At 34.4% G+C, this 12,277-nt stretch overlaps 1 pseudogene; it reads right to left on the reverse strand.

Annotated features, from left to right (window-relative positions):
* Nucleotides 1-559: 559 nt before the first annotated feature.
* LOC131656477 (B3 domain-containing transcription factor VRN1-like) lies at nt 560-1,915 on the reverse strand (annotated as a pseudogene).
* Between the last annotated feature and the right edge of the window lie 10,362 nt (nt 1,916-12,277).

A 12,277-nucleotide genomic window follows, 5' to 3' on the forward strand; every position in this document is an offset into this window, starting at 1 on the left:
TGTTCTATAACAAATTCATTGAACCAAGGCATCACATAATCACATTAGCAAGAGGGAATGCACACGCATATCGATAGAAGCATTAGAAAGGAAATATTTCAAAATTAAACACACCAAAGGTGAAGGTTAATTCACTTCATCCATTTGATGGAAAGGAAATAGTATCACTTAATTAAAGTTAATTTCACTCAAAAACAACAACTTCAGACAGATATATTAACCTTCTGTTCAGAAAATATGAACTTTAAAAACTAAATTTTCCTTGTTTATCAGTTCAAACACACAAACATCTCCTACTTTCAGTCCACTTTTCCTTACAAACGTGGACCAACCAGCCGAAAAGCGACGATTAGTTTTATCATTGTAAGAACTAAGCAATTTCAGATTCCATGATCTTTCACCAACCTGCAGCTTCACATTCTTGTTCTTGTTCTCAATAACCCCGTTGTATATATAATTTTACTAACAATCAAATGGTTGTACAATTGATTGATACAAATACTATATATATCAAAATTAAACATATTTTCAACAAAAGCTGAAGGTCACTTCTCTTCACTCAAAATAACATCTTCACACAGATACAGATACACTAACAATCCTTTTAAAAAACATGAACTTTAAAAACTAAATCTTCCTTGTTTATCAGTTCAAAGATGCAAACATCTCCTGGTTTTAGTCCACTTTCCCTTGCAAACAAGGACCAACCAGCCGAAAGGCGACGGTCCTTTTTACCATCATAACAACGAAGCAATTTCAGATTCCATGATCTTTCACCAATCTGCAGCATCACATTCGTCTTCTTGTTCTCAATAACCCCTTTTAAATTCGGTACACTCTGCATTGTATATATACAACGTAACTAACATGCATGTATGATATATGTATGTATGCATAACATTGCATTGCATGAATAATGTAAATGATTTGTGTTTAACCTTACCAGCCGATTTGCTGCCAGATTAGCAGGCTTGATCAAAATTGTGAAAAAAGGATTGTTTGAGATAAATTCTTCAGCAACTTCCCGAGCTCTAGATTCCGTTGGCCTATTCAATGATGAAGTTCTTTCACTATTCTTCTCAATCTCACCTGCATTTAGATATGTGGAATATAAAACAAACAAACACTTTTAGATAATATACCATAGAAAGTGCATGGCAAAGTAAGAATAAAAAACAGAAAATGAAATCCAAATACCTCTCACTTTTTTATGTGGTCTAAGAGAAATTAATGGTGACTTCTGTCTAAGCTTCTTCTTATTAAGCCACTCATTCAAAATCTCAACTGATTCATCATCACTATCATAAACATTGTCAGTTTCATCAAGATTATCACATGAAGAATCATCATAGTCAATTTCTACTGCATGCAGGCCAAGTATTATTACATCTAACTCTGAACTTCCTTTTTTATATTTAAAGGCTACCAAACAACCATGATGTAGAGAGTAATTTTGAGTAAAAGTTTTCCAACCCTTTTGTAACCAAATCTCACCATTGATGTTTTTCCAAAACACTTTCCATGCAGTGCCATCAGGAGGCTTGATGAACATTGGATTTGGTAGACCAACACCATGACTCCTTGTAAACCTATTTGGTATTTTCTGTTAAAAAAAATGTAATAATAATGTAAGCACTAGAAATATTCAAGAAAATATGTTAAAACGAATATATGGTAGAAAACTAAAGTTAGTAGTAGACAGTAATAGTAAATTTAAAGGAATAGTTACAATTGTTTGAAGGTTAGTTTGGAGAATGATCTTGAAGAAACAGATGGGAAGGGTTGAATTTCCTCTAGCCATTGATAATGAAGTTTGATGAAGTGATAGGGTGTTTGATGAGGTAATGCTGAAGCTAGTAGTAGTATTATGTCTTGGTCCGAAAGCAAGCAACACTCTCCATTTACTTATGCTTATACTAACCTACCTACCTACCTAATCTCATTATTACATCTCTTGTGCGTTTTTAATAGTAGTTCAAGTTAACTAACGATCACTCTGCAATTGAATGTGTGTGTTCCACAGATCTTTATCACTTCTAAATTACTATAGGGAGATGACTTATAAATTAGTTTACAAAGATTGCATATAATTTTTTTGGATTGAATTTGTAATGATTAATAAAATTAGTGATTGAAATAATTTATAAATATGAAATGAAAAAAAATCTAATTAAGATTAAGAAGGTAAATTTGAAAAGAAAAATAATAAATTATAAATAACTTAAATTAGCTTCTTAAAATAAGTTATAAAGTCCAGAAAAATGATAGATACCAAATAGAGCCATAAAAATTTCTCTTATCAAATAGAGCCATAAAAATTATTTTTAAATTGTTTATATTTAAAAATGTTAATTTTTATTCAATTTCTTGTAAAATTAATAGAATAATTAAAAACATTTTTAGAAATTATTTAGAGTTCAATTATATTAAAAAAATTGATGTGTCGGGATAAAGAATAATAAACACTAAAATAATCTTTTATGCAATATAACATTAATTTAGCTAGATAAATAGAAGTAAAGACAAGAAACATAATAATGTTTTTATCCAGTTTAATCAAACGATCTACTGTATGAGAGATAACAACTCTTCTATTAACTATACTTTCAAAATTGTTACAAAAGAATCATATTGGACCGATTCAAATTAGTGGAGGGATGCTTGAATCGGTAGCAGATATTAAGGGGGAAGTTGAGAGGCACTTTTCTAATAAATTTGTGGAGGCGGAAGAAGATAGACCTTTGTGGAAGGGATGCTTTTTAATAAAATTAAAGTGGAGAACATGATGAATCTTGAAAAACCTTTTCTTGAGGAAAAGATAAAAGAGGCCATTTGGAGTTGTGGTGGTTCGAGGAGTCCGGGACCAGATGGATATTCGTTTCTTTTTATTATGAAATGTTGGTCTTTCCTTAAAGAAGATTTTGTGCATTTTTTTCAAGCATTTCTTTGAAGGGGGATCGTTATCTAAGACGATTACTTCTTCTTTCTTGACGTTGATTCCTAAATCCCAAAATCCATTATCTTTGGATGATTATAGACCCATTTGTTTGGTGGGTTGCATGTATGAAGTGGTGACTAAATTGTTGACGGGAAGATTAAAGAGGATTTTGTGTTCGATTATTTCCCCTTGTCAAAGTGCTTTTGTTCCAGGAAGGCAAATGTTAGAAGGGGTGTTGGTGGCTAATGAGGTGGTCGATTATGCTAGGAAAGAAAGAAGTGATTGTTTTTTTTTTTAAGGTTGATTTTGAAAAAGCTTATGATAAAGTGAATTGGAATTTTTTACGTTATCTTTTTAGGAGGATGGGCTTTGGTTTAAAGTGGAGGAAGTGGATGGAGTTGTTGGTGTTTAATAGCAAGATGTTGGTTCTAGTTAACAGGAGTCCAAATAAGTAGTTTGAAGTGGGAAAAGGTTTGCGTCAAGGTGATCCTCCTTCACCTTTTCTCTTTGTGTTGGTGGCGGAAGAGCTTTCGGGCTTGGTGAAACAATCTATTGCGGTTGGAGAGTTTGATAGCTTCTCTATTCACGATAGATGTAAAGTGGACATTCTTCAAGTTGCGGATGACACTTTATTGGTTGGGAAAGGTACTTGGAAACATGTTTGGGCTATTAAAGCGGTTCTAAGGGCTTTTGAATTGGCATCGGGGATTGGAACCAATTATCACAAAAGCAAGTTGATTGGTATTAATGTAAATAAGATTTATATGGATGCCATTTCTTGTGTGCTATCGTGTAGGGTGAAAGAAAGCAACTTTTACTTTCTCGGGATTCCAGTAGGTTTTAATCCTAGAAAATATGAGACAAGGAGGCCGCTTATCCTAAAGATGAAAAATAGGTTGACAGGGTAGAAAAATAGATTTCTAAACTTAGGAGGGAGAATTACCTTATTGAAGTCTATTTTGAATTCTTTATTTATTTTCACTATGTTTTTCTATAAGATGCCGGTGAAGGTGGTAAAAGAGGTGATAAAACTTCAAAGTAATTTCCTTTGGGAAGGTGTGGAGGAGAGGAGGAGGATTCATTGGATTAGTTGGAAGGATGTTAATCAACCTTTTGAGAAAGGGGGTTAGGAGTTAAGAATATTGCAGACTTTAATTTAGCGCTTTTGAGCAAGTGGAAGTGGAAAATTATTCAAGGGGAGGATTCTCTTTGGTACAATATATTAAAGTCTCGGTATGGTGATTTATCGATCCAAATTTTGGGGGGAGTTGGCCCTAACATTGGGGCTAAACGGAGATCTGTGTGGTGGAAGAACATTTTGAAAAAAGGGAGTAGTCATTATTTGGATCCTTTCGCTTCCTCTTTGTAGGGAAGCAAAGTGGTTGGATGGTAAATTATTGATGGAAGAGTATTCGGGCTTATATAAGGCATCTTTTTTGCAGGGGGTGTCGGTGGCGGCAGTGGGTGGTTGGGTGGATAGAGAGTGGAAGTGGGAGGATTTTGGTTTACCAGAGACGTTGATGGGAAATTCGGATCTTATGTCCGAATTGAGAGCATTGCATGTTTCTTTGGTATCTTTTGGTAGTTTGGGAGAAGGCAAAGATGAGGTGGAGTGGGTCGTTAACTAGGGAGATGGATTTCCGGTCGCCTCTTGCTATGATATTTATGTGGCGGTCCGAACCTATTTTGGTTCTTTTGGTATATTTGAGGAGACAAAGGGGCTTGTGTGGAAATCGGAGGTGTCTTGTTTGTCGATTTTTATGGATTGCACTCGTTTTGTAAATTTAAAAAGGTGGATGTGAAGAAACTAGATGTGATATGGCTAGCCATGACTTGGTCCATTTGGTTGGTGAGAAATGGTATATGTTTTAGGGAGGAGGATTGGTGTTTTGATGATTTAGTTTGGAACATCAAAATTTTGGTGTGGAAATGGTCGTTTTGCGTAGACATTACTCATTCCAACTATCCCTTTTATGAATTTAGCAAAGAGTCTTTCCTTTTTTTGTCGTAATTGTAATTGGTTGGTAATTTATTTTGTTGGGCTTTTGCCTTTTTATTGTGTAAAAAAGTTGAAGAACCCTTAGTTCTCTCTTATATAGTATCTTGATTACACAAAAAAAAAAATGAGTTACAAGAAAATAGTTACCCGAATTTTAATTTTAAAAACAAACCGTAGCTAAGTGTTTTTCAATATCTCCATATATATATATATCAAATCTAAAGTGTTTCTCAATCCCTTTTTACCACTCAGTGCAATTTACCACTAGGATTTGCAAACTCTTTTCTCTGTCTCCAGCTCGAAAGTTTTGAAAGTTGTGATGACAAGCATGCAAGAGATACATATTTACCACTGATGAAATCTAACATATCCATAACAAACCAAAAACATAACCTATAAATGAGTAGATCCACAATCTAAAACAACGAAGCCTAATACACGTGAACCGAGAAAATTAAACCCGAGCTCCGACGAATAGAATCCCCCGTTGTAACACCTCCGAATTCAATTAATTTATTTTATTTTATTGCATTTTATTTAATTATTAAGTGAATTATATGTTTTTAGTTGATTTTTGGTGAATATGGGTGCATCACGTGGCATATGGTTGGGTTGGTGAGAGTGGTAGAATTAATTGGAATTTTAATTAATTTTTATAATGAGGAGAATGATTAAATTGGTAGAAGTATAAGAAAAATAAGGGAATTAAAAAATAATATTTGATTAATATTATTTTGGTGAAAATTAGGGAAGTTGGGTTTTCACTCATCGTGAAATTGAGTTTGGGAAAAAAAGAGGCAAAAGCTTAAGATAGGCTAGGGCTTTGGGGAAGAAGAAGGAAATCACCATTGTTGAAAAGTTTTTGTTGGAAATTTAGGTAAGGGAGAGACTACGTGGATATAAGTGTGATTTATGAAGGATAGAGAGGGATCCTCACCCTCCTTTAGGAATTGTTTTGCTATTGATGTTGTTCATGAATGTTCAGTGTGTCTACGAGAAAATCCATGGCATGTGCTATGTCAATATATGAACTTTGTGTCCCTAATGTGTTGATTTACTACATGAGTTGTATGATTAAAATTTGAATTATGTATTACCATTATTGTGTGCTTGAAATTTTTGAAAAGTGTTAATTTTGATGTGTTAAATGATGATTCGGTGTTGTTTAATTTAAGGATGTTCATGGTTCATGAACTTCACTGAACCAGACCACATTTATGGTTCGGTTCAGTTTATAATAATCACTTCAATAAAAATTTAGTTAAGTGCTAAAATGGTTTCAATTCAATTTAAAACTATTTTAGAACCAGTTTATATTTACAAACTAGTTTATAATTAGTTTGCAATTTTAAACTAATTTTATATTTTAAACTCTTTTACATCAATTTTTTTTAATTCATAAAAAAATTAAAAATTTTAATATTAAAATAGAATATTTAAAACATGGAAAGCAAGTGAAATCAGAGTCTGCTCATACCACCCAAGATATCAAGTCGTATATATTCTTTGGAGGAACGTTTCGCGAAGATGGAAGACACGCTAGAAGGAAGACTTGCTTTATTGGAAATTTCATTGCGCCAGGTGATGAACCAGGCTTTTGGACAATTCTATGAAACAATGATAACGAAATTTACCATAGTGGTATATTCATTAGAAGAACACCATTCTCACAACCATGAGACCAACGAACAAAGTATAATGATGAAGTACCAAATGACGGTTAAGAAGGTGGAACTACCCCGTTTGATGATGACAATCTTGTAGGATGGATCACTCGAGTTGGAACATATTTTGAGCTCCAAGGGACGCCGAAGGAATTTAAGGTTCTGCTTGCAAAGTTAAGTTGGAGGGATCCACCACTCATTGGTATAATATATGGAAAGAGAGACGGGAGATGAATGGATCTGGGAGAAATTGAAGTGAGGGCTCATCAAAGTATATAGTGGACGACATAATATGAATCCATTTGAAGAGATGAAGAACTTGCATCAACTGAGTAATTTTAATCAGTACATTACGAAGTTTGAGTATGAAATTCTGGTGTAACAGATTCAGATGTCTTAAGAGATGTCGAGACATGTGATCTATCAAGAAACAGTAGCAAGGTATATACACAAATTTATGCCAAACTGAAAGATAAATGACACTAGTAATTGTTGACCCAGTTCGGTGACAAACACACCTACTATGGGGGCATACCAAGCCAGGAATGAAGTCCACTATCAGCAGTATTAATTCAGAGCTAAACATCCCCATTTTCAACCCTTCACTTAATCCCTATCCAATGACCCTTCTACCTAGATCCTCTCTAGATATGGAATATCCCTATCCCACTTCCTATTACTGCAGTAATGTTGTACAATTCTCCAGTCCCAAGAGCTGTAGCAATGACCTAATACCCAACGCATTCTGATCACACACACAAACAGTTTAGAAGACATACTTCCATGACAATCCCTAGCCAAGAATCTTGACTATGAACACTACCTTGGAGTTACTTCAAAGCTTCCTCCAAGAAAAATACATACTCCTCTTCCCTACAGGCTTCGAGGACTACAGTGACCTTCCCACAGTCCGAGAGGTTCACTTTGACGAACCCTAATGTTTACATCTTTTTTACTCGGTGGTTGTCTTCTTTTCTAGGTTACAACCACTTCTATTTATAACCTATACCCAACTAGATTTGGGCCTTCAATCACAGCTTATTTGTTGTTACAAGATCGCAGTTACTTCTGCTACAATCAAGGTCTTCAATATTTAGTTTCCGTGAATATCTCCATATTTAGAAACTATATAATCTTCAAATATTCTGATTGATTCCTTAAATCTTTTTATTGATTCTTTAGACCTGTTACACACACACACACACACACACACACACACACACACATATATATATATATATATATATATATATATATATATATATGTATGTATGTATATATATATGTATATATATATGCCTTTATTTGATTTGCATAATATCCCTGAATATTCTGCATTCTACTGTAGTAATTAAATCACACTGATTTAATTAAAATCTTCACATCAACTCAGACATGATGTCGTAACATCCCATGTGACATGTTATTCCAGATGTTGAATTACTTCAACATAACATGTTCTATTATTTCAGTGGGGCTTCTTTGATGTGCCTATTCTTCTTTTACATTACATAACTGATACTATTATTTGTTTTACCAAAAATAAGCCAACCCTAAAAACAGAGAACTAACAGAGTACATTTCTTTGCAAGTAGGTCATCTTTCTAAGGAATAGTATCTGGGTTACTTTATGGGAGGATTGAAATCAAAAATTCAGTTGAAGATGAGGATAATTAATCCTCAATCACGGTTGAAACCGATGAAGTTGGCCCCGATATTGAAGCTGAACTTCATGGTTCATTAGTTTTTCGTGGAGATAGATACGACGGGTTATGTGGCTGGAAAAGAAATTAATCAAGTGCAAGTTGTAACACCCTAATTTTCCCCTGCGTATTTATAATTAAAAATCAAAGTAATTTAAAACTTTCATACAATTAGGATGCTACCTTCATCAACAAAAACTTGCTCATATCATATGACATGTAACACATACCACTTTTTAAAAATTATTAATAATAATGGTAACAAACATCATCATGTATAACTTCATTTTATTGTAGCAGAAAACATCAACAAATTATTATTTTAATATCTCAAAGCATAATCATATCTTATAGTAATTAAACGAAATAACAAGCATCAGAGGTTACAAAGTAATATCCCAAAAACATAAATTAAACACAAAAGTGTTTCATTCCCCAATGTTACATATTAGATCAGACACCGACTTGAAAAAGCATAACGAAGAGCACTCTCTTCTACTCATGTCTACACCTTCACTAAGGATCACCTACATGTTACCCCCGTGGAGGCAACATTCAAACAGAAGGGGTGAGATATCATAATTATATAAAGCAATGCATGATAATAAGTAAGTAACATATTATTTCATGCATAATCACCCATTCTACCAATCACGCTTCCGCACACAACAAGTATGCAATGAGATCAATACCATGACTCAATGCATGTGGTACTAATATGTGAACACTCAGGCTCACCGCTCCGATCCTCGCCATAGGCACAAAGCACCCCAAAATCGCACTCAATCCATACAAGGGGATAGAGGCTCACCAAAAATCGTTAACATCATCATAGGTAATGCTTCACCGATTCCAACTTGGAACCATCTACTCGCACTAAATCCCCACCATAGGATTGACGCTCACCAAAAATGGACCACCGTCCAAACACCATGATGCATGGTACATAATAGACATGCCACAACAATGTACAATGACCTTCACCTTAGTCAATGTACCATGCCAATTCTGGCCACCATACACTAAACACATGTTATGAACATCATGCAACAACACTATAACAATATAGCAATCAACAACAAGGTAGGCACGCATATTCTACACCATAACATACAATTACGCACTACATAACACTATCATATGTAATTTAGATCATATCCAGAAAGTGAAACTATTTTTAAATGAAAGTACATTGCACCAGCGTTCTAACGCTTCAAACTTGGCCTCAATCGGACACCCGACACCCAAATTATGAAATTTTGAAGTTTTGCAAAATTCGGTCAGAACACTGGTAACTGGTTACGCCAAAACACGTAACCGGTTACATGCTCGAAAACAACCCAGAAACCCATTTTTTCATGTGGTAACCGGTTACACCAATCCTCGTAACCGGTTACAGACTCGAAAATAGTCCAGAAACCCATTTTTCAATAGTGTAATCGATTATTCAAATCCTGGTAATTAATTAGACATGTAGCAGAAGCACTTTTCTACTGCTTATCAGTACGCAAATCACTTTTAAGCCATCTCAAAATCCCATTTTTCTTACAAATCATTTAGCTTATATTTTAACACGAAATATCACTTTTTAAAAGTTCCCAACCCCTAACACTTTTCACCGAAAACTCCCATAACTTAGTTCTGACTTTGACTCGCAACCACACACAACAGTACAACATCCACTATCGACAATTCCCTCAAATGCATAATTTCAACAGTAACATTACGCAATTCACCATTCAATCATCAACAACAACATTCTAACACATCTAATTCATCAACAACAAAGAATTGCATTATCCACATAATTAACCCAACAATTACAAAATTGCAACCATGAACATGATATTAAGAGAAGAAAAACACAAACTAAGCATAGACATAATCTACCCACTCTTATAATGCAAACCCTTAGATAATTAGAACCCCACTCTTACCTTAGAATTTCCTAGCAAAAGCTTTTCGACCTCTAACAATGGAGATTCTTCCACAAGCCCTAGGTTTGCTCTTCCCTCTTGTCTTTCTCTTTTCACGTACTGTCAAATTATGACCTCTCTAATCCCTTATTCTCTTATTATATTATTATTCTCTTATTAATAAAATAATAAAATTAAACTAAATAACTATTAAATCCTATTATTACTAATATTATTTAAACTATTTAAATTCTAATTAAATAATTATAGTAACAATATTCTCTCTCACCCTTATGTCTCTACACAATTATTCACACACCCCCGACACCTCCAACTCTAACTTTCTAAATATTTTCATCCTACACCGAAGGATCCCCAAATACACCAAAACACAAAATAGTACACAATATCACACCAATCAATTATAAATATTTAATTAATTAAGGCAGGGTGTTACACAAGTGGGCCGGGAGGATTTGGATTTGTCCTAGTTGGAAGGTGGGTTCCGGGTCTAGTCATAACCCACTTTTGACATGGAAAACTAATTCAAAGGGACATGTTCAATCAAAAATCGGTTCATCAATGTTAAACCCTAATATTAATATGAACACGATGAGAACGTTTTGCGATGATGGAAAAAGAGTAGTTGGGAACGCAACCAGGGAATGAAATACACCTCATATTTTGAGTTGATAGACTCCCATAACTGTGCCTTATGTTTTAGATGTAATGAGAGGTATCATCCCTTACATCAGTGTGCTGAAAAACAATTGAGATTAGTGGTTGGGAGGAAGTGAGACGATGAATGATCAAGATGAGGTAATTGCAATTGAAGTGAATGAAGACGAAGAGGAGATTATAAACTGTATCTCGATGGGTTTGTTTGGGTTGGATGATATTTCTCATCCCAAAAATCCACCTATTACTATTCATATATAGAGGTCCAATTGACAGGGGTAAGTGTTGTAGTTTCCATTGATAGTGGTGCAAGTCACAATTTTATGTCACCGCAATTTATTACGGCGTTGGGGAGGACGGTGAAACCAAATCAACTCTTCAGTGTTAATTTGAGTAATAGACATCTTGTGTTTACTAAAGGGAAGTGTTACTAACTCGATGTATAATTGAGGAATTTTACAACAAAAGTGGATGCTTATCTATTGGAGCTTGGAGGCTTAGATATGATAATGGGAGTAGAGTGGTAGCAGAAGTTTGACAAGTTACCTTTTGATTTGGAACACATGACTCTTAGCTTCCAATGGAAAGAGAAGAGAGTAGAACTGTAGGGTTAATGTGTTAACCATCCTAAAGTGGTAAAAAGTCAAGAAAATAAATGAATTATTTTTTAGCTTGTTGGAGGAGAGAGAAATACTCAGTACTGGTGGGAACTCAAAGAAATTAATATCTCAACAACATACGAAAATTGAGAGCTTACTCAATGGCATCTCAAGTGTCTTTGAAGAGAGCTCATTCCTACCTAATAAGCGAGATATAATGCACATTATTGAATTACACCGGAATGTTTGACTGTGAGTGTCCGACCATACCGTTACCCCCATCATCATAAGGAAGAAATTGAAAGACAAGTCAGAAGCATGTTGAGTCAAGGTATCATTTGTAATAGTTCAAGTGTCTTTTCTATTATGGTTATCTTAGTTAAAAAGAAATATGAATTGTGGAGAATGTGCATTGATTATCGAGAATTGAATAAAATGATTGTGGCAGATAAATACCAAATATCGGTGGTAGAGAGACTGTTGGATGAACTTCATGGGGCAACATATTTATCCAAGATAGAATTTAAATTTGGATACCATCAAATAAGGGAGACGGAAGAGGATGTGAATAAAATGGCTTTCTGGACTAATGAATGGAATTACGAGTTCTTAGTGATACCATTCGGGTTGATAAACACGTCGACAACATTTCAATCCAGATTCTTACAAACTTCAGTAGGAAATTTTTTAATAATTTTATTTATTCTCTTTTTAGTGATACAAAGAGGACGATTGTGTAGCATAATACCTAGACTTAGCGGCAGGCCTCTTTGTTTTGTT

This window comes from Vicia villosa, linkage group LG3 (assembly GCF_029867415.1).
Source record: "Vicia villosa cultivar HV-30 ecotype Madison, WI linkage group LG3, Vvil1.0, whole genome shotgun sequence".
Taxonomy (NCBI): domain Eukaryota; kingdom Viridiplantae; phylum Streptophyta; class Magnoliopsida; order Fabales; family Fabaceae; genus Vicia; species Vicia villosa.